The sequence below is a fragment of the Vicugna pacos genome, chromosome 2, assembly GCF_048564905.1.
Source record: "Vicugna pacos chromosome 2, VicPac4, whole genome shotgun sequence".
In the NCBI taxonomy this organism is placed as follows: Eukaryota; Metazoa; Chordata; class Mammalia; order Artiodactyla; family Camelidae; genus Vicugna; species Vicugna pacos.
The window spans coordinates 55,108,504-55,129,636 of record NC_132988.1 but is presented as its reverse complement, the minus strand read 5'-3'; the positions used below and the strand labels follow the sequence as shown (position 1 = coordinate 55,129,636).

The window sequence follows — 21,133 nt, the reverse complement described above, 5'->3', positions numbered from 1 at the left end:
CATGAGTAAATAACCACACTGTTTAGTAATTTCTTATTAAACTCCCTCCCTGGACTATAACCTCAGCTGAGATGGATTTTGGTCTTGCCTAATGTATCCTCAGCATACAGCATAATGTCTATTCATATAATATGTTGAATTAATGAGGCCAAAATACCTGTGAAAGCTTACAATTTTGATAATCAGTTGAATATGTTCTCTACCTGGTGAATTAGGTAGACAAAGACTCAGTGAGAATTAACTTAGAATTATATATTCTTTAGCTTAAGTAATTAGATTCATTAATCACTCTTCTCTGTTCATCTGAGTACGTTAAGGTAGATTTATACCATGAAATTCTAGGTTGGTTTTAGTGACACCACAGTGAAACTGATTTCTTAAAAAGATCCAAGGGTAGCCAACAATAAGGATGTGAATAAATTGTCGTTATTAGGAATCGAGAAAAATACTCTGACTGACTTTGAAAATTCTGCTGATTATCCCGTTAGACTTGATTACTGGGAGAGTACATCTAACAATCCCGCTTGCTCACAAATTCTGTTAAAGTCCAGGGCATGAAGTAATCCCAGTGCCCCTTCAGAAGGAGCCTGCAGTCCAGATGTAGTACATAGAAAGGCAGAGTTAGTAATGTGCTTTCTGTGAAAATACACTGGCTTCAGTAGGAAAAGCAAAGTGAGAGACCATGCTGCACATGAACGTGAGTCCTAAATCTTCTAAACCCCTTCATAAGAAAAAGGCATGGAGGAGGAAATGCCATGGACTAGAACTGACCTAGGAGAAGGTCCAGAACATGTGCTCAGTGCGATGGTGGTATGCCACAGGGGAAGGATGCAGACAGTTTCCATAGGTCAAATCGATAGCATCTGCCACCTAAACTGAACGTTAGAAGATAAGCCTTTGAGAGATAAAGGAGAAAGCTTTAAATAACTAGGATGTCATAAAGTTCTGCTTATATTAACAAAAGTGTTAATCAGTGTAACCATAAGTGTTAATTAGCGAGTTGATGAAGCTGGGTTCTATGTGTATTCTCTGAAGGACAATTTTTTGTTACTATGAGATTTATTCCTTGATGAGTGTCAAGAAATTCAAGTGTTGGCTCAGCCTGGGTGAAAGATGAGATGTTGATAAATGTATAACCATTGTGGAAATTCAAATGTAGAACTTTCTGTTTAAACAAATGATTATGGTTAAAGTAGAAGTGCAAACAGGGCCACCATTCCCGACACTTCAGTTCTTTCCCTGCTGCAGTCATAGGTTTGTCACCTGCACAGTAACACCCGTATGATTGCAACAGAATAGACCATGACTAAAGGATTTGCAAAGACCTTGCTTTACAAGAAAATAAAAACAGAAACAGATAAGAAATCAAGAAGGTCTTGTGAATTGCTGTTTAATGAATTCCCTATACTTAAGGAACTACAAAGCTAGGCTATAGGGAATTCAACTGTCTGAATCTTCTTTTGTTTCCAAATCTGTTACATTTATATTGATATATTCTAGGTATACTTTAGGCAGACCTTGGACCTAAATTTTGGAGGAGTTAGTTTTAAAGAAATGAAAATCTTTATCAGGGCTTCCCATCTGTTACTATATCAAGGCCTACATGTTAGGAATATGTGGAATACAGTACAGCCTGGTCATGGTTATATAGAAATAAATGCTGTTTTTTTTTTTTTTTTAAACTACAATTCAGGAATCTTCAGTTCAGTAATCTATTATCCTAGCGGTATACTGAAATATGCCTTCAAATCGTTACTTGTCATTGGGAAGTAAAGTGATGAAATAGAATGGTAAGGAATTCGGAGGCTAATGTGTTTTTGGTGTCACAGACAGTAAAGCTTGTAGGTAATTGGATTCCTAATCTCGGCATCTCCCCATGAGCATCACACATGCGCACTCGTCTGTCACACTCCCACGGGAATGTCATGGAGTGTGAACGTCACTGAGACAACAGCATCCACAGAAATGATATCTTGGTCACCTATACACTAATTTTATGCCCTCAGAATACTGTGTACTAAATAGAAAATTGTGAAGTTGCTAAATACTAAACTATGAATATCAGTAACTATGAGATTATGGTGAGTTGCAGATACATTAATGATTCACTTGAAACATCCTACAGAATGATTTAAAAGCCCTCAGTCATTAGCTTCTTGGTCCATTGCTTTCTCCTCAAAGTACAGTGACTTGGGCAGCATAAGGTGGCAACTTTATTAATGAGTGCCGTTTCTCCAGGTGGGTTTCTCTCTGCCTGGGGGACATTCTTCATGCTTATCTGGTATCTTTTGCTTGTTAACTCCATTCAGACTACTGTCTCTGGTTTCCATACAATGTGCACAGTAGACGATTCTTAGCCCATGTACCAGACTTCTGGGCAGCTTTGCGGCCCCTTTGTAGAGCTGTACAGAGCTGATACTTGCAGTCTGAAGGATGATCTGTCCCTATTTCAGAACTCATGTTACAGTATCAGTATGGCTGAACGTCATTTATTTTTTCATTCTGTTATATGTATCTCCAGTACATATAGGTCAGAAAAACTAGTATGATGCCCGATGTGATTTATCTACTTACTGAGTAAGCATGTATTCACATTGATTAATATGCTACAGAGTATGCTCTGGGGATACAGAAATGCAAAGATACAGCCCCAACCTCAAGTTTAGCAATCAGTAGAGGAGAAAGATGAAATAAAAACTTAAAGCATTCAAATTATATTGAATTTTAAGACTCAGAACAAAAGGGGGCCTGAATTAAAATATTTACTCACTCCCTTTTAATGTTGGAATTTGAATCAAGTATAAAGTGGTATCTTTAATATTAAATGATATTGAAAGTCCTCTGTGGCGTCTGCATAATTTTGTCATTAACATTTCATGGTCTGTGATACTGCGTCCATAGGTAACAGCATTGAAGTAATGTTAACGTTAGGAAACAGATGGTAACATATCTGCAGTCATTAACTGTTTACCTCTTTCTGCTTCCCAATAGAACAACATTCTGAGGTTAGTTCATGGTTCTAGAAAGGTCTATTACTAATAGCAAAAAGAACGATAGATTTGGTTAAAAGTACTTTAGTCAATCCATGCATCAGCTTGCACTTTTTTGTTTGTTTGTTTTGCAGTTACACAATTGTTTTCTTTCACAACTGCATAGTTTTTTTTTCTTTTTTTTTATCAGCTTGCACTTTTAACATGTGGCAGTATTCATAAGATCTGTGGTTGGGGGTATGCTGGTTAAGAATGAGTTCTTCATCCTAAAAAGCCTGAGTTTAAATATCCATTCCATCATGTACTACCTTGATATCTTAGCAAGTTACTTTCTCAAAACCTCATTTTTCTCATCCATTAAGATGATGGCATTAATAGTAACCATGATTAAATGAGACAAAGTAAATTCTAAAGTACCTGGTACTGTAACAGGCAATGAACGCATCATAGCCGTTGTTTATACCATATTAGTACTGTTCTCATTATATCATTCCACCCCTAAGTTTCATTTTATTCAACCTATAATAGGAGTGTGTGTGAGAAGAATCGATCTGTTCTTACTCTTCCATAAGAGCACTTGGTGGATGAAACAGGAGTGCTATGAAGTTGATACTACGTTGACATGTTATTTATTCATTCCTCGTGTATTTATCAAATCCTTTGTATGTGTCAGGTTGCTGATGGTATGTTTGTGTCCTGAAGGAGCTTTCATTTGCATCAGAAAACATCTTGAAACACCGCGTTCAGATATGAATGCTCTGAAAATCTGACATTCTCAGCAGTGTGATGATTTGATGGCTATTTTCTACCATTTAGAGGGTAATAGTTGTTATTGACTGAATGTTTGTGTCCTCTTGAAATTCAGACCTTGAGATCCTAACACTTAATTGGCATTAAGAGACTGGACCTTTGGGAGGTAATTGGGTCAGGAAGGTGACGCCTTCATGAATGGAAATTAGTGCCTTTATGAGGTGGATGAAGGGCCTAGAGCTTTGGTTTTCTGCCATGTGAGAATACAGTGGGCCGTCAGTCACCTGCATCCTGGAAGGCAGTCCTTACCAGAATGTGACCTAGCTAGCACCCTGATCTCAGACTCCCAGCCTCCGGAACTGTGAGAAAGAAATTTATTGTTTAAGCCACCCAGTCTGTAGTATTTTTGTTACAGCAGCCTGATTTGACTAAGATAATAGTCTTTGCATTCCTGAGCAAGGAATGAAGAAATTTTGCCCCTGAGACAGTCACTCCCATGCCTGACTGGACTTCCATCCATGGGCTCTCCCCGTCCCACACCCAACCCAAACTACAGGTTGGTCGGGCCGTTTTGTGCTAGGCCACTTCTTGTCCTGATCTTACAGTAAATAAGCTGATGTGTGTTTTCTTCTTCTCAAAAATTTTTGTTTTTAATTTTTTTGTTTTTATAAATCCCTCCCCCAAAACACCTATGTATCCTGCTGCCCATATAACCCATGTGTAGGGTGTTAATTGTTTCAAAGACCTTTTTTGAGTGGCTGGTGCAATTGGAAATTCAGCCTCATGATTCTAACACAATCGTGAAGTTTTATAGTTCTGTTTCTCTTTAGCAGCAAAGATACATGGAACACCTATTATGTGCTAGGCCATATGCTATGTTAAGACTATAAAAAGATGTAAAATACATTACAGTGGTAATGCAGAAGTATGAGAAGGCATGACTAACATGCCTGGGAAATGAAGACCTGTCTTATGAAAGGAAAGACATTTGATTATGGTCTAGAAGGTGAACCTCAGATAAGGAAGGGGGAAAGTGGTCAGGGGGCCAGATGGTATACTAACCAGGAGAAATTGTGGGAGGTGTGAAGATATTTGGCAAGCTGTCTGTGAGGCTGGAAAATTTGGCAAGAGATGTGGCTGGAATTGGATGCTGAGGTCACGTTGTGATGAGCCCTGAAGGTCCGGCAAATGAAAACCTCAGCATTTTATTAGCAAGTGTGTTATTATCAGACATTCAACATTTCATGCATTTTGATTTCCTATGTAAATGTCTAGCTCAACTTAATAAATAGCGTTACTTAACAAAATCATAAATGCTATCTGTGTTTTCAAACAGAATTCTGCCAGAAAGAAAGATACATTTTAGAATGTAATGTCTTTACATTCCTCCTTGATTTTTTTGCTTTCTCGTTCCTGCTACTGTTTTTTTTTTTTTTTTTTTTTTTTTTGGTTGGAGGATTTGTTTTCTCTTTGGTCCTTTCCTCCTTAGACTTCACTTCTGTCATTTTCCTTTCCGTTAATAGTGTGAAACTTCCAGGATTTGTTCACAGATTGCCAAAGAAGGCTGTGGCTTTATCCTGCAGGATCCCCTGGAGTTAATCAATTTTGCTATTTTATTTGGTGGTACAGAAATCTGTACAGCTTTTGACGCTCTACTATGAATGTCTTCACAGTGTATCATTCCAAAGTGTATGGTATTCTTATAGGTAGGAATGTCAGTAAGGACTTCCTAAAATGTCTTTAAGTTTATGCAGATATGTTCAGTATTGTTCTGACATTAACAGTGTTGAATCTTTAGGAATTTATATAAGGCACAAAACTCTGAATTCATGGAACAGAGGTTAAACTTCTTTATTAGTTTAAAACAGTTCTATCGAGTGAAGAACTTATGATGGAAAGAATGGGCTTCATTTAATGAGTCAAACCCCCTCATTTTCAGGTAGTTTAACTGGAAACTTGCTTTTCACGTGTTTTTGTTCTGAACTTTCCTGTTCTTTTTTTCTAGTTCAGAAGGGAAATGGTTGCTGTATATTTCTTCCTGAGACACACACTGTAAATATACTGTGAGTCAGGAAAACACTGAGAAGTTCCAAGGTTGGCAAATCACTTTAGAAGGAAAAAGTCATTAGGAACATGAGACTCCAAAGAAACAGATGTAAGAATTTTTATAAGTTTCATTGCAGAATTTTTCCCTAATTTTCCAGTTTTAGGAATTATGTAGGTGTATGGGTCAGGATGGTTCAGAAAAAAAGATGCTCGGGCTTTAGAAATTTTAAAAAATTGAAATGAAATGACATTGTATTCAAATCCAGTTTCAAAGAGATTAATTTATGTCAGGCCTTGGATAATTTGGCAGCATATAAATAGGTAGGTATTACATCTGCTTTTATTAAGACAAATTGGAAAAATGCTGACAGCAAAAGAAAGAAATCATTTTAGCATTTCTACTTCAGATTTTCTTCATAGATTATTTCTGTTTCAATTGAGGAATTCCATTTTTCTTGAACTTATATATTGGACAACATAAATTTAGTTCTAGCTGTAGAACTAGAATCTGTTATTTTTTCCTGTATGCAGTCATAATTGTTTTAAATAAAATCAAATAAAGAGAACAAAATAGTATGGAAGTTTTAGGATACAAGTATGAAAGTAATTTGTGAATTTTAATTGTGAGATTATCACTGATATGTTATGTGTCAGAGTGAATTGTCAACATTCATATTAATATTAAAGTTATTTAATAGCCATTCTAACACTGTGAACATAATATTTGTATGAATTATGTCATATTTATGTTGTATTTGTGTTAATATTTTAAATTATTCACTTTCAGTCAGTTAAATATAGACTCAAAGTAGAGAGGGGTCTTAGAGATTTTTGGTCTGCCTTCCCACTCCCTGGAGGATCCTCTTCCATAACATTCCATCTCTACCTCTGAATGCTCGCAATGGGAATCTCACTATCTTATGATGCAATCTGCTACACAATTTGACTTTGAGTCTGACTTTGAGTTAAACTCACTCATATCTTGCTAGCAAAAGTGGTTTGTTTAAAAAAAGAAAAAAGGTTGCGGAGAGTAGTCAAAGACAAGGAAGGAATCCCCAGAAAGTTCACAGCTTGGCAGAGGACCCAGCCAAAGGCATTAAGTGCTGACCCAGAGGGGGACATGTTAAAAGCCACAGGCCCTGTTGCTTCCCATGTTCCTGGCATTACCAGCTTTGAACCCAGGTGCTAGGTTTCCAAGAAGCTTAGGAAACTGTTTAACAAACTATAAAGGACTCAAATACTTTGCCTTTCCATACTTTCTGAGATCCGTTTCACATATTATCTTAGAGTCAAGATCTTTAGGTATTTTTGTCTGGTATCTGTTGGATACTTAAAAATGTGCTAACTACTAGAGAGTAGTTTTGTACACGGAATAAGCCTGAGGTGGTGTAGCCACACTGCCTGGGTTCATATCTTGCCTCCTCTACTTGGTAGCATGGCCTTCAGCACGTTATCTAACTTCTCTGTGCCTCAGTTTCCTCATCTGTAAAATGGGGAATAAAATAGTACCTACCTTATCATGAGACCTCAACGTATTCATCTGTATGAAGTACTTAGTAGTGTGCCTATCACGTGGTAGTTAACAAATTTGGCTTCTATTATAGAGCTACGTACTTTGCCAGCATGTACACATTCTTACATTAACAAGCAAGTATTTAAAAACTCCAGTTGAGAGGTTTAAGCTCTAATTTTGTGTATGTAGTCAATGCATTAGCAGTGGGTTATAAGACAACCATAGCAGTATGAATCATGGGGAAAGAAAACAGTTTTCTTCCTTCTGCTGAAATATCTTTCACCTGATTCCTAATATATCTCAGAAAAAGATTCTTTTTATGCCACATCTTGAGAGAAATAACTTAAAAGCACTCTGGAATGCTACTTACCATAATGGTGGTTAGATCCTTTATAGTTCGGGAAGAGGGGGAGGTGGAAAAGGGAAAGATGTGGGAGTAAGGATATGGATGAAGAGAAAGCAGTTGGAGAAAGGGGATGCTGAAAGCACAGAAGCAAGCTCACTAAATCACTTCCTCAGATCTGTACCACATGTAAATTCCCAAAACAGTATGAGTCCAGTAAGGCTGGGCAGATGTCTTCCTTCATGGGAAGTATGCCTGTGATTTCTGTGAGAGTCCTTGCTTTTGCTGCTCTGGTGTCCTCTCCTGAGATACCTAGAACTTTGAGATGACTGACTTTTACAATTGGATGAAGAAAGAAATTGTGCTTTTGCTCAGATTTGTCATCCCACCAAACTAAGCCTTTCCCTCCTCTTCTGAACAGCTTCTCCCTCAGTGGTCCCTGTTGCCTTTAAAAGCACCACCATCCCAGGCTGCAAGGCCAGGGAATCAGCTTGTACAACTCTATCTGAAGTGTTCAAGTCTGCTGGTTATCTTGGTAGCCACGTCACTATCTTGGTTTAAATCTCCACTCTTTACATGAGACTCTTAATTAGTTCTGTGCTTCCATTTCTCCCACTCTGGGTACCTCTAAACAATCTTCTGACAGTCCCAATCCACTGTTTAACACCTTGGTTTAAAAGTCTCTACAATTAGACCTGGGTGATATATAGTCCTCTGTGTTTAAAGCCTTTGGGCAAGTGATTCAGGCTGGCAGGGTGCAAATGTCTGGGGCAGTTGGTGTGAGTCCGTGTTGAGAGGGCTGTTCGGTGACTTCATTTGTTTTGTGATTCTCTTGGAGGCTAGATACTGTACATAAAGTCCTCAAATTCCCTCTGGAAAAAAAAATCTAAGACTTCCCCATCACCTAACAAGGAAAAATCTTCCATTAGCGTATCTGACAAGGTCATACCTGAACCCTGCTTAGCTGAGATTCATTTGCTACACCTTCTCCTCACAACTTCTGTAGCATATCCGAGCTACCAGCTGCTTCCTCAATGCTCAGCTTTTTCATTCTGTTCCTTCTACTTAGAATGCTTACTCTTTTTCTAATTGCTCTTTGGTCTATAAAGATCCTTCATGTCCCTGATAAACTGTGACCACCCTGTGTGCAGTTTTCCTCCCATTCCCAGATAGAATAATTCCTTTTCCTGTGCCCCAGTAGTTGTTGTGTTCATGTATTGATGACTGTACTTCTCACGGAATGTCCTACTTTAAAAAATATATATCCTCTTAAGATTTCAAGAAGGAATGGACAGAATTTAAATCTCAAACATGAGTGCATCGTATGCCATAGGTATTCAATCAAGTAGATTGTTGAATGGCTTATAACCCACATTCCTCTTTCCTGCCTGTTGAAATGTTGCCTTTTAAGGTCCATATCAAATAGTCTCCTTGTTGGTGTCCTCTGATTCTCTGACACCCAGAATACTTTTTCTTTTTTAATGAAATGAAAATCAGTAGAAACTTCCTTATTCCTGATTGTGAATTTTTAGAATATCTCATTTGTCTTGTCTACCCAGAGATGCCAGATATTCCCTGGATTAGTGTCTTATGTGCAATAGATTCTTAGAAGAATGTTTTCTGAATAAAGTTAAGCGAGAAAACCCAATCCTTAGAGTACAGCTTCTGAAAAGATACAGATGACCCCAACACTCTCTGCTCCAGCCCTTCTTCCATGTCTCATTTATTTCACCGCAGTTTGTGAGGACTGAAAAACAAAAAGGCAAAAAAAGTTTGTCACATAAGTTACCAGTAATTCACACAGTGGAGGGGATCAATTCAAAATTTTTCCCTGTTGAAACCTAGTTAATGTCAGAAGATGGAAATGATAGGAAATTTGAGGACAAGGAGGAAAGTAGTTTAGGAGCAGAGAGGACTTGGTGATAAGGGTAAAATGTGTGAATTCTACCTTGGGATTCTGGGGACAGTAAGATAATTACTAGTAGTAGGGACTAGAATGAAGGTTGAGTAAGAGGTGAGATGATACCAATGACAAACGTAACTTCTTTTGAAAAATTTCTAGTGTCATCTTAACCAGAACCTTCCTCTTCCAGTCTGGCCTCAGGAACCAGAATGCAGTTTAGTCCCCACTGATGTTATGGCTCAGATATGTTGTGGGGACCCTACCTAACAAATGTGCTCACATTTCACAGACTCAATCAGTGAGTGCCTGGAGCACCACCTGCTCACTCCTGAGTGGAAACTGCATAAAATACAGTTACACACAATTAAACTTATTTTCTTGTAAGTTCAAAGAATCATTTTTAATACTTAACATAAAATCATTTAATGGGAGTAATTTAAGAAAAGGGAGGAATTGAAAGAAAACAGTAGGCTAAGAATTAGACAATAGAAATAGATATGAAAAAATTGGAAAAACTACATGAGAGTGAAATTGTATTAAATTATTTAAATCACATGCTTGATGGTGACCAAAGAGGGTTTATTAATATTTCAAAGGCGGAAAAATTTTGCAAAACAAGGAAATTCTGGAGGGTAGGCAGCTGAGGAAAAAAATATTTGGAAGTCGTTAGGTATGTCCTTGGGAGATACAGATAGCAAAATGGCTGATTTTGGAAAGTTAACTATTCTCCCCAAGTCTCTTGAAAGATTGTGGACTAGCTGAAGTTGTATTTCCCTCTTGAGAAAATGTTTCAACACTGAAAGATGTAGCAAGGGAACCACGAAGTGAAGAAGTTATGTACTTTTCCAAAATAAACACGCTTATTGTAAACTTTCATCAAATAGTGTTTTCTTTTTGTTTGCGTGCTTGTTTTTTTTTTTAAAAGTTTAAATGTATTTAAAGAAAAGAAATATCTTTTCCCTAGGAGGTCAACTTGTGTTTCAGGGTTCCTACACTCCCCGTCCAGAACTGCAGGCATAATTTGACGTGTTAAGTGTGTTTTTTTTTACGAGGTGTGTTAACGTTTTATCAACTTCTCAAAAGTGTCAATGGCCCTGAAAAGTTTCAGTCCACTGCGCTAGATCATCTTTGGGAGCCCCTTGCAGCTCTCACTGACCAGTAATTCCACAAATCTTTGTTCCTCAAATGTAGGTTTTTTGAAATCCCTGTTACACATGACCAAGAAAGCATCTGTGATTGAAATCGAGGTGAGGCTCTGCGAAGCAGGCTGAGCTCGGAAGTTCACCCTGGATGCAGGGCGGTGGAAGGGCGAGAGGCAGTGGGCTCCCCAAGTCCGCTCACCCTTCTTTACAGAGGCGGCGGCGCTGGGGCAGCTCCAAGTGCGTCGAGAAGTGTAATCCCTTCGTTAAGTACTTGGCTCTCAGTCTCCAATCACTAGTGGGAGCTGGAGAGGGCAAGTGAAAAAAAAAAAAATTCCAGAGGCAGCCGAGGAGCGAGAGGGGGAAAAAAAAAGTCCGGCGGCGGCGGCGGCGGCGGCAGAGCGGCCACGGCGGCCAGAAGTTGACGGCACGGCCGTGCACGGGGCGCGGAGTGCGCGCGGGGCCTGCGGGGCGCCGGAACCGGCCGGGGACCCGGGACGGCGGGGCGGCGGCGCCGAGGACGCCAGGGCCGGGTGCAGCAGCCGGTAAGGCGCGGGCGGGCGCGCGCGGTGGGGCGCCGTCCTCATCCTCGCGTGCGGTGGGCGGCCGAGCCGGCGCGAGCGGGCGGGCAGAGGGGGGCCCGGGTGGGCGGCAGCCGGGCGCGGGGCTCCGCAGGCGGCAGTCGCTCGGGGCGGGAGCAGTCGCGCCGGGGAGAGGAGAGCGAGCCGCACGGCCGTGGGGCGGCGGCCTCCCGGGCTTTGTGCGCGGGCGGCTCTGCCGGGACCCCCGGACCTCGTGCCCGCGCCGGCAAGGAGTCGGGGGCAGAGGCGGGACACGTGCTCCGGAGTTGGGGAAGGAGGGACGCGCCGAGGCGGGGATTCGGGACCTGCGCGCCGTGGGATGGGGCAGGAGGGTGAGCGGAGGGCAGCCCAGGAGTTGGGGGAAAGAGGGAGCCCCGCCGGCCAGAGGCGCGGAGCCCGCCGAGGCAGGACCCGCGGGCTCCCAGCTCCGTACGGAGCCACCTGCCCCGGGCGCCTCCTGAGACCCCGCGGCGGAGAAAGTGCGCAGCGGGCTGGTCCCGGCGCCTCGGACCTGCTCGTCGCTGCCGCTATTGCTTGTCTCTGTCCCCCCGTCTGTTGCTCTGTCTCTCTCAGGTTCTCAGTGTCCCCTCCCCCCATTCTCATTTCTGTCTTTCTCTCCCCACCCCCTGTTGTCTCTTTCAGTCTCCCTCTGTTTCTCTTTCTTCCCGCTCCTCTTTCTGTCTGTCTCTATCTGTCCTCTCCTCTGTCTCCCAGACTCTTTCGCGCGCGCTCTCATTTAGAGGCTGACTTTCTGCTCCTTGTCTCACTGTGTCTTGCTCTCTGCACCCATCAGTCTGCTCGGTCCTGTTTGTGTCAGGGCTCCATATTTCTGTCTGTCCCTTGCGGTGTTAGACTTGAGAGGAGACCCTCAGGAAGTTGTCCGGTGCGGTGTCTTTCTTCTTGAGCCGCGGCACTCCAGTAGGGTTCTGGGTCCTTCGTATTTGTTCCCCACAGAATGGGAACTCTGGTTTCCTTCAGTTATTAGGAATTGCTCTTTTCTTAGTCACCTTTCCACCAAGGTGAGGTCAGTGACTGTGAGCAGCCACAAAGGTGCCAGTGAAAGAAAACAGAAGAAGAAAGCTGCTGATGGCCTCTAACATATAAAGTACCAAATATACCTGCAGTGGAGCTGAGCCACCTGAGAAAAGGTTCCTAGATTCTGGGAAGAAACACGAAAGGCTCCCACAGTGCTGAGAGGACTCAGCTGAAAATTATTTGAAAGAACGCTTAGGGAAATTCTTTGCTATCCTAAACTGATGCCAACTAATATCTGTTTTCTTAGATATATTTTTAAGATCCTAGTGACAGCTCTCCTAATTATTGTTTGGGGAAAATTATGGAAAATGTCCTGTGTCAACTGGGGCATGTGTCTTTAAGAAAATATTCAGTCTTTGTACTCTTATACCTCTTTACACTCTAGTGATCAAGAAGAATTATTTCTAACTGCAAAGAAAATAGGAAAGGATTTGTCAGTGATTTTAAAACATGAGACATTCCAGAGATCAATAATTTCTTTGGAAAACGTTCACCATAAGGATGTTTTGAAGGATATTACATCTTCGTGAAATATGCATGTTATTACACACTTAGATCATTGTGCGATGCAAAAAAAGATTGTGTGCTGTAAGCAACTCATAGGAGTGATGGTTTTTTGTGGGAAACATAGCTGAGAAATTAATTGCTCTGATTTTCACTGTTTTCTTTACTCATGTATAATGTACCTTTGTTTTTAGCAAAATATGGCCTAGGGCTACAAAACTTGATACAGTGCGTTATTTGTCCAATCTGAATTACCGTTTAGAAAACCAACTTTTCCTTTTGGTCACAAGATATGAGTTGATATGATCTCATTACTCAAGTGCTAGAGTCTGGTGATGAATTTTAATGGCACTGATTTGTGATTTTAAATAAAAATGTTAGTTTTTGGTGAGTTAAAATCTTGATTTATGTCATGTTAGTGAATCAATCGCTGTTTATAGGGGCTTTGCCACCTTGTGTGCCAGGTGCTGTGCAGCATTTAGCCTGGGCAGGGTTTTCTGAAATTCGCTGTTAGATCATTGTCCCTGAGTGACGTGCTGCCCCTGCTCATGGTGTGCTCATATATGCCCTTCATAATGTTCCAGTCATTAAATAATATTTATTAAAAGGAAATTGACTTAACTTTTTTCTTCATAAACATCGAAAATTGTTGAGGTGGCCTGATAAATTATTTTTGTTACAGTAAGTACTGTATGCCTTGTGCTTTTAAATAAATAATACAATTTAAAGTGTGATTTTGGGGGGTAGATAAAGCACCCTCCACTTTTCTTCAGCGCTCAACTCCTGTTTATCATTTAAATTGAAAGTCAGTTGTCGTCTACGCCAACCTAATAAAGCCTCTTCTAATTTTCATAAGCCGCCTCATGTCTGCCCCTCTGGCTTCAGTGCACGCCTCCCTCAGCGTTCACCTCTCTGCCGTGTGATAGCTCGGCTCTTCCTCTCGGGCTGTTTTCTCTTTGAGGTGAGATAGTGTCCTTTCCTTACCTTCCTTGTGTTGCAGATGCCCAGCACAGTACCTGCCTTATGATAGATACTCAGAAAATCCTCAAAGGATGATTTGTTCTCTTCCAATTTGTCTCTAACTTGTGGTGCTACCTTTTGTCGGTGCAGCACCTGAAGGGGGGAAATACTTTAGCATGGTGTAACAGCAGCTCAGAGACTGAGGGTTGAAGGAGTTGGAGAAAGCATCTCATCACACGTTAATATTGATGATGAAGCAGATGAGGCCCAAAGAATGTGAAAACCAGGCTCAGAACTAGACCATGAAGCCCCATGGGCTATAGAACTGAGACCTCGCGTTGTATTCCCGGGGCCACGGTTCTTCTCACTGGACTCATGCTTGCCTTCTTTCACTAGAAGTGGGTAAATCTGTCTATTATTAGAAGTTAACAATTGTTATTGAAATGCTGAAGACTTCTCATGCCAACTGATAAGTCCTGCATGAAATGTATCAGTTTGCAGTGACTGACAGTAATTGGGTATACATATGCATGGAGGTGATACATGTCTTTTAGAACACTGACTTCTAAGTGCTTTTATGTATTAAGCATTGTTCTGGGTGTTAACTGTGTCAGCTTGGGTAGACTGAATTATTTCTACCTGCAAAAAAGATTTAAGCTCTCTGGACTTAAACTTTCTCCTCTGTAACTTTCTGTGTGTATGTTGAAGAGGGGTGAGGAGAAAAGAAAGGAAGTTTGGACCAGATTAAGGGCTCTTTTTGAAGTTTCTCTTCAGAGACCTATTTAACTCCCAGAACAACTGCAAATTCATCTGTTTTACATATCAGGCTTCCCTGTGAGCTTTTGTTTGAAAAAAAAGGCGAACTCAGTTTAAAAAAAGCTTGACGACCACTTCACTTGATGTTTTCCAATCTCCCTTCCAGTTCTTGAATTTCATAATCAAGATAATTTCTAGCTTTTAAACCTGGGTATCTGGAGGATAGTTGATAGAAGTATTAAGGGTAGAAGGAGAAATGATTTTGCTGGAGAGGTACTAATTTCGGGTTTCCATATGCCAAATTTGATGTGATGGTAGAAATTGGAAGTAGAAGTGTTGTAGTATCAGAGGCAGGCCAGGGTGCAGAGGAGAGAGGGGCCAGGCCTGCACATAGAGATGTAAGATTAATTCATTTGCGCTGAATTAATGATTAAAATTAAGGAAAACTGAAACTTTAGGGATAGAGTCTGGAGAGAGAAATGAAGATTTGGGATAGAGAAGAGGGACATTTTATGTTACTTCTGAGTATTCTTAAAGCCTATCTGTAGTATTGAGATAAGAAAAAAAAAAAGGGTAATGCATGATTTACATCAGGCAGTAATCGATTTTCAAGAGTTTTAGAACATTTACTTACATGCCGGTTATCTTAATTACATTCATTTTTACTTAAATGTTGGAATGCCTACTCTTGACCTGGCGTTATTATATACTTTGGGCCACTGCTGTCGCTGAGCTCTCATTCTAGAGAGTGGAAGCACGGCGAACTGTAAACAAGCACATGAGTAAGATAGTCTCCAGTAGTGAGAATTGCCGTTAGGAGAATGAGACAGGGTGATACGACAGCGAGTGCTGGGGCTGCTTTATGTGAGGTGGTCAAGGAAGGCCTCTCTAAGGATGTTCCTGGACAAGAGTCAGCCCAGTGGAGATGTGGGAGAGCTTCCTGGCAGGGGGAACATTAAGGCTGTCTCTGAAGCAGCAGCAGGCTGGCCACACTGGCAGTGAGGGGAAATGATAGAGATGAGGTCAGAGCGCTTGCTAGGCCCATGTTGTAAAGTATGCATTTTATTCGAAGTACATTTTATTGAACCACCCTGGAGAATTTTAAATGGAAGCGAACAAATGTGACTTAGCATGACTGTCTGTAGTGTGAGCAGCAATGTCCGAAGATGATGTGGTGGGAAACCATGGGAAGGATCCAGCTGCATTTGGTGGTTTGGCCAAGGGTGGAACCTGGAGAGATTGATCAGACATTGTTCTTATCACTGAGCAAGAATAACTGGGTTGAATCATGCCGTGTGGTTTCCCCTGCCCCCACAGATCTTCACTGCAGCAATCCGCTGGCTCAGTGGTAGCTTTTACCTTTAAACTGTAGAGCTCAGCACCTCACAGTTCCCAGATGCCACCTTTTACCTTCCTTCAAATGCCTCCTGGGCTACAAGCAAGCTCCTTGGCTCAGAGGCTGCAGTATGTCTTGGGAAATGTTGTGGCAAGGTTCTTTAGGGCTCAGAGTGATCTTTGGACTACGTGGGGATGCTTGGCTCTTTGAACTAACGTCTCTACACCTCATCATACATAAATTTTGTGTGCTGGTTAAAAAGGAAAGGATGCAAGTCAGAATTCCTCTAATTAGGTTTTACTGTCATTTTTGTCTAACCCTCAGCTTTGAAGACTTTGCATGTTTCTTGAAAGACTTCACTGTAAAGTCCGTATTTTAGATCTGGATCTCACCCATCATATCCCAGCCCTTTGCAAAGAGCTAGTATATAGTAGGCGTTCAGTAAATATTTGTGGAAAGCTGTTGAGTGCAGTCTATTAGACACCCGTAGCTTTGACTCTGCTGACTTTATTTTTCCTGTCTTTCAAAAAAATGTATGGCTGCATGTGCCTTCAGCTTTGGAAGTATTAAGTAGCAAGTTTGGAAATGATTTTTCTGCAGGTTGTATTTACTTATTGGCTAAAGGAAAAGAGATACAATCCAATATATCTTTATAACATTTGTTGCCTGGCTGTCTTGAGATAAACATTTTAGTCATTTTTATAGCAGTTAGATAGATATGGACTTAAACAAGTACAGACACATCTGTCACTAGTTAATTTGGTGATTTATGAATCTGAAGTGATTCCAAGGAAGCCTGCAATGATGATGCCTTTGTCTAAATTAATCTCTTGATACAAATCAGTGAGTTTTATCTAACTAATACAGTTTACAATGATCTGTAAAAGGTACTAAATTATCAGTTTCTTCTCTGGAAACGAGCTACTATTCTGCTGTTGTCCGATGACATTTAGCTACACTAGTGCACATAATGGGGGCTTATCCCCAAATCCTTCCTCTTATTGCAGAATGTAGTACGGTACTCAAGTGGGCTTCACAAGCAACTTGGCATTACCTCGCTTCTACATGTCTAGCAGTTCTCTTTCACTGTTGCTTTAGATCCTTTTTCAATAAGTAGAGAGTCCCTTCTGTATCTGAATGTCCTCTCTTCCTGTCTAACTCCATTTTGCTGAAACCTCATGCGTTACACCCACTGGCTTCTGTGTCCAGTATCTTCTGCTTGCCTCCCCAGATCTGTGGTCCCCGCTTCTACTTTATACCCCGTCCAGGAGGAAACCTGGATGAACCGTGCTGATTCCCAGATAACTTAGGTTGCTAGGGACCCCCAGCAGGAGATTAGAGGGAAGGTGGAGAGAGGGTGTTGATTTGGTTTGCTCCTTCCCTAATCAGCTTGGGCTGCCTGTGTCCCTGCACGGGAAGTCCCTGATCTCCTGAAGGGACCCTTCTCTTGGGCTGGCTGTCTCTCAGGATACCAGTAGTCTCTGGAATTAGCTCCTCTGCTTTTACTATCCTGATTGACTGCACTACCCTTCTTTTACACTCCTGCCTATGCTTTGTTAAATTGTTTGTTTGTAAATAAATCCTCTTCAATTTATCAGAAGTTGTAACAGTTAAGTTCCCATTTTCTGTTGATTCAGCTTCTGAAAGCTACCTCCTTTTCAGAGCCTTCTTGGATTGATAAGAGCAGTTGGCTCCCCTTAACTCTGTTGGACATCTGCTTTCCACCCCAAATAATATACTTCTATCCGTGCAATAATGGCTCAGAAAATGGCAATTGTTGTTATGTAAGTACTTTTCTGTCAAGCAGTTTGATTGCCTTAAATTTTTTACTTGATAGTCTGTAAACCTTCCATGTATGTAATTTGGTTGTGTTTCATTCATTCTTTTATTCATTATTAACACAGTGTATATTTATAGACTCACTGTTTAGGGCCATGCACTATTCTAGGCGTGGATACAAAAAAGCAGATATGTCCTTACTTGGGTTGAGGACTGGGGAGGGGACAAGAAATAAACAACATAGTATTTACAAATCAAGTTGTGATTAGGGCTATGAAGGAAATAAACAAGGTACAGTGGTGGAGAGTCATAGAAAGGAGTATCATTTTCTTGATCACAAACAACTGAAAGAGGGGTGTTTCTAAGTGGCTTTTGTTAACCTGCATCTTTTATGCAAGCTCTTCATATGGGAATTTTAAAATTTTCCTGATGACATAATCTTCTTGGTAGGAGAATTAGAAATTGCAGGTAAACTTACAGAAAATAAATTTCCTTATTACCTAAAATTAATACTTTGATATACTACACATATATACTTTATGAAGGCTCTTGTGCTTTTTAATGTATTTTTAAACAAAAGTAAGATCACATGTTATTTTTTACTTACACTTTCACTTAACCGTATGTTGACAGCACCATTCTACATCGATCTCCTCATTTTGAAACATAACATTGAGCGTATCATTTGATAATTAGTGATCACAGTGTTCCCCATCTCCCTGTCAATTACATCTTTTAGGATTTTTAAAGTCAGATAGGCATGAAGAAGAAAATGGAAATGACCAGGAAACACAGATAACCTCTGGAAGTTAGGAGACTCTTGGAACTTGAATATAGAAATGGCCTAAGTTATGTAGATTTTTATTTAATCAAAATTCCTTTGTGTTAAGATGTTTGATAAAATTAAATGACAACAGAGAGGGAAAACAATTTAACCAAATTTCTCTCGTTTAGTAATTACACGCTAGAAAATTTTAAGCCTAACACCATTGCAAGTTATTTCTCACTCATCACATACTAAGTGAGAAATTTGGGAGTTTGAAGTAGTGTGAGCTGTTCGGCCAGTTGGGGTGAGCAGTTTACATACAACAGTATGTTTTACTTGACTGCCTTTATTTTCATGAATAGTGGTTTTGTGGAATGGCAAGCGGTGTAGCCCAAGATGGATCTTGCGGGTGGCAGCACGGCCTACTGGTTAACTGTGGGGACTCTGGAGTCGGCCTTCTTGTCACTTATTAGGTGTGTGACCTTGGGCAAGTTACTGACCCTTCTTGTGTTTCAGCTTCATCTGTAAAAGGGGAATGACAATAATAGCGATTACTTCGTAAGTTTACTTGCGGATTAGAAGAGTGAATATTTGTAAAGCATTCAGAACAATGTCATAGTAAACACCACAGGCATTCATTATGTAAATAAGTGATCAAAGAAATCTGGGCATTGCTGACACTTTTAAACTGCAAGCATTCGCTGAGCCTTGATGATGCTAATATGCATTGTGACCGTCTCCGAAAAAAGGGGTTTTTGACCTTGGGACTTGTTTTTTCCCTGCATTTATCGTTGGACTAATGTTCCTCAGAACATACTTTAGGAAAAATTGATACAAATAATTGGCTAAACATTTCACCAGTCTATTGTCTCCTGAGAGAAAGGGACCATTCTTATTGCCAGGACTTGTTCCTCTACCTGTCACACCTGTTACAGAGTAGGAACTCCGTTCTTCTTGTGCCTCCCCCCTTTTTTCTTTTTAAAAGTAATATGAGTGAGTTCATTTCCCAGAGAAAGACTTGATGTCAGTATAGATGTGAGTATTCTCTGGGCCTCTGGGGCTCACTGAGCCAGGGTTTACAGTGTGTAATATCTTCTGAAAAGCGACTTCTCTGTGTAGTTTTCTGGTGAAGAATACATATCCCTTGAAGTGAACTTGAGAAATACAAGGAATTGTAACAAAAATCACTGTCTTGTGCTGCGCAGAAATAGCTACTTATTAACATTTTGGCTCTTTTTTTCTTTGCAAAATTGGGAGCATAATGTAGTATGGTTTTGAGTCCTGCCTTTCTTTTTCATTTGACTTTATATAATATTCTCAATCCCAGACATGCAGTGACTTCTGGCCTTCAGATGATTGGTCATCTACATTTCAAAAGAGCTTCCTTCCTTCCTTACCCAGTTCTGTGGCCAGAGACAATATGAAAATAAAATGGTGTATCTAGAATGAGTTTCTCATTTTAAGTGTTCTCGGAAATTGGAACCACCTGGTAAGCAGTTGGCAGTTCTGTTTAAGAGACCTGGAGTAGGTGACCTCAGGTTGCTTCATTTTTATGAGTCATTCCGGTGTTCCAGCCAGCAGCCAGATGGACGCACAAGAATCCATGACCAGGCTGCTTCGGAGGCATTACTTACTCATCCTGAGTGACTGTGAGTGAACTTATATAATGTTGAGATTAACTTGGAAAAGCTATCCAGGGAAGCCTGAATTATTCCAGAATAAATTAAACTATTATTTAACTTTTAAATAATAAGTTTGTTCTCTCCATTGAATGTTGGAGGTGTAGGAGTATAATAATAAACTAATACGGAGGACAAACATTGCCTCTAAGTATTTTTATCTTCTATAATTTTATAATTTTGAATGGGAAAGACAGTATTCCCTTTATATATCAGTATCTAATGTAAAGACTTGGAAAAATACTTATTGTTGTAGATTTTACCCTGTGTACTTCGTAAATGATGGATGCTGTTGTGATTAAAATATATCTGCACAGGAAGTCCTTCTCCATTCAAAATACTTCCACAGTTTTGAATCTTTATCTCAAGATTAAATCAATCACACTTTAAAACATTTATCTTTAACATCTGTAGCAAATGAAAATATTTAAATTCTTTCTGAAGGGGAAAACCATACTATACTGTTTAATTGAATTAAATTAGCTTTTCATGGAAATTTACCTAGGAGCTGTTTCTGGAACCAATTTGGAAAATGATCTTTGTATTCTGTGGCATTTATGTTTGATTATGTTTTTCTTAGTAATTCTCAGTGGACCTGATTCACTCCTTGCTTCAGTCATCAAACCCTTGCAATTTTTGTAGGCAAATTAGGCATTTCCTACCCCATAATTATACATATTTATGGAATAATGTATGCTTTCTCCTTAAGTAAAGATGGTATAAGAAATTCTTAATTCTGTAACTGAAAATTATCTAAATTTTAGCATTTTAACATGCTATAGAGTATATTAAGGCTGAGATAAAAACAGTCATATATAAATTAATGTCTTCCCAAAAATGTTTTGTACAGTTTAGGTTTTGACACCTTTTAGTGCTGGTGTTTCTAAAAATGGCAGATAATTCAAAACTTCTTGTAAATATATTGCCTTGAAACAGTCTGTACTTCAGGCACATCAGATTTTGTGCAATACATTTTCTGTATTTTCTCTTACATTGTAATGTTATTTCACACAGCCATGAAGAATTTGAAAATTGCTCAGAAAAACTCAATTT

General features: G+C 40.1%; 1 protein-coding gene and 1 long non-coding RNA gene across 3 annotated transcripts in view; one reads left to right on the top strand and one right to left on the bottom strand.

Moving 5' to 3' along the window:
• The window catches only part of BMPR1B (bone morphogenetic protein receptor type 1B), a 411,794-nt gene that overhangs the window by 52,949 nt on the left and 337,712 nt on the right, over positions 1-21,133 (top strand). Inside the window, exon 1 of one of the 2 annotated variants that reach the window (XM_072940325.1) lies at positions 11,108-11,229. The exons of the other annotated variant lie outside the window; for it this stretch is intronic. The gene's annotated coding sequence lies outside the window, so the exon portion shown is untranslated. Of the gene's footprint in view, positions 1-11,107; positions 11,230-21,133 lie in introns of those variants that run through there. 2 annotated transcript variants of the gene reach the window in all.
• Positions 5,689-11,104, bottom strand: LOC140686410 (uncharacterized). Its single transcript, XR_012060207.1, has 3 exons — positions 10,887-11,104; positions 9,320-9,389; positions 5,689-5,790 (listed from the first exon to the last, which is right to left on the bottom strand). It is a non-coding gene; the product is annotated as an uncharacterized lncRNA (long non-coding RNA).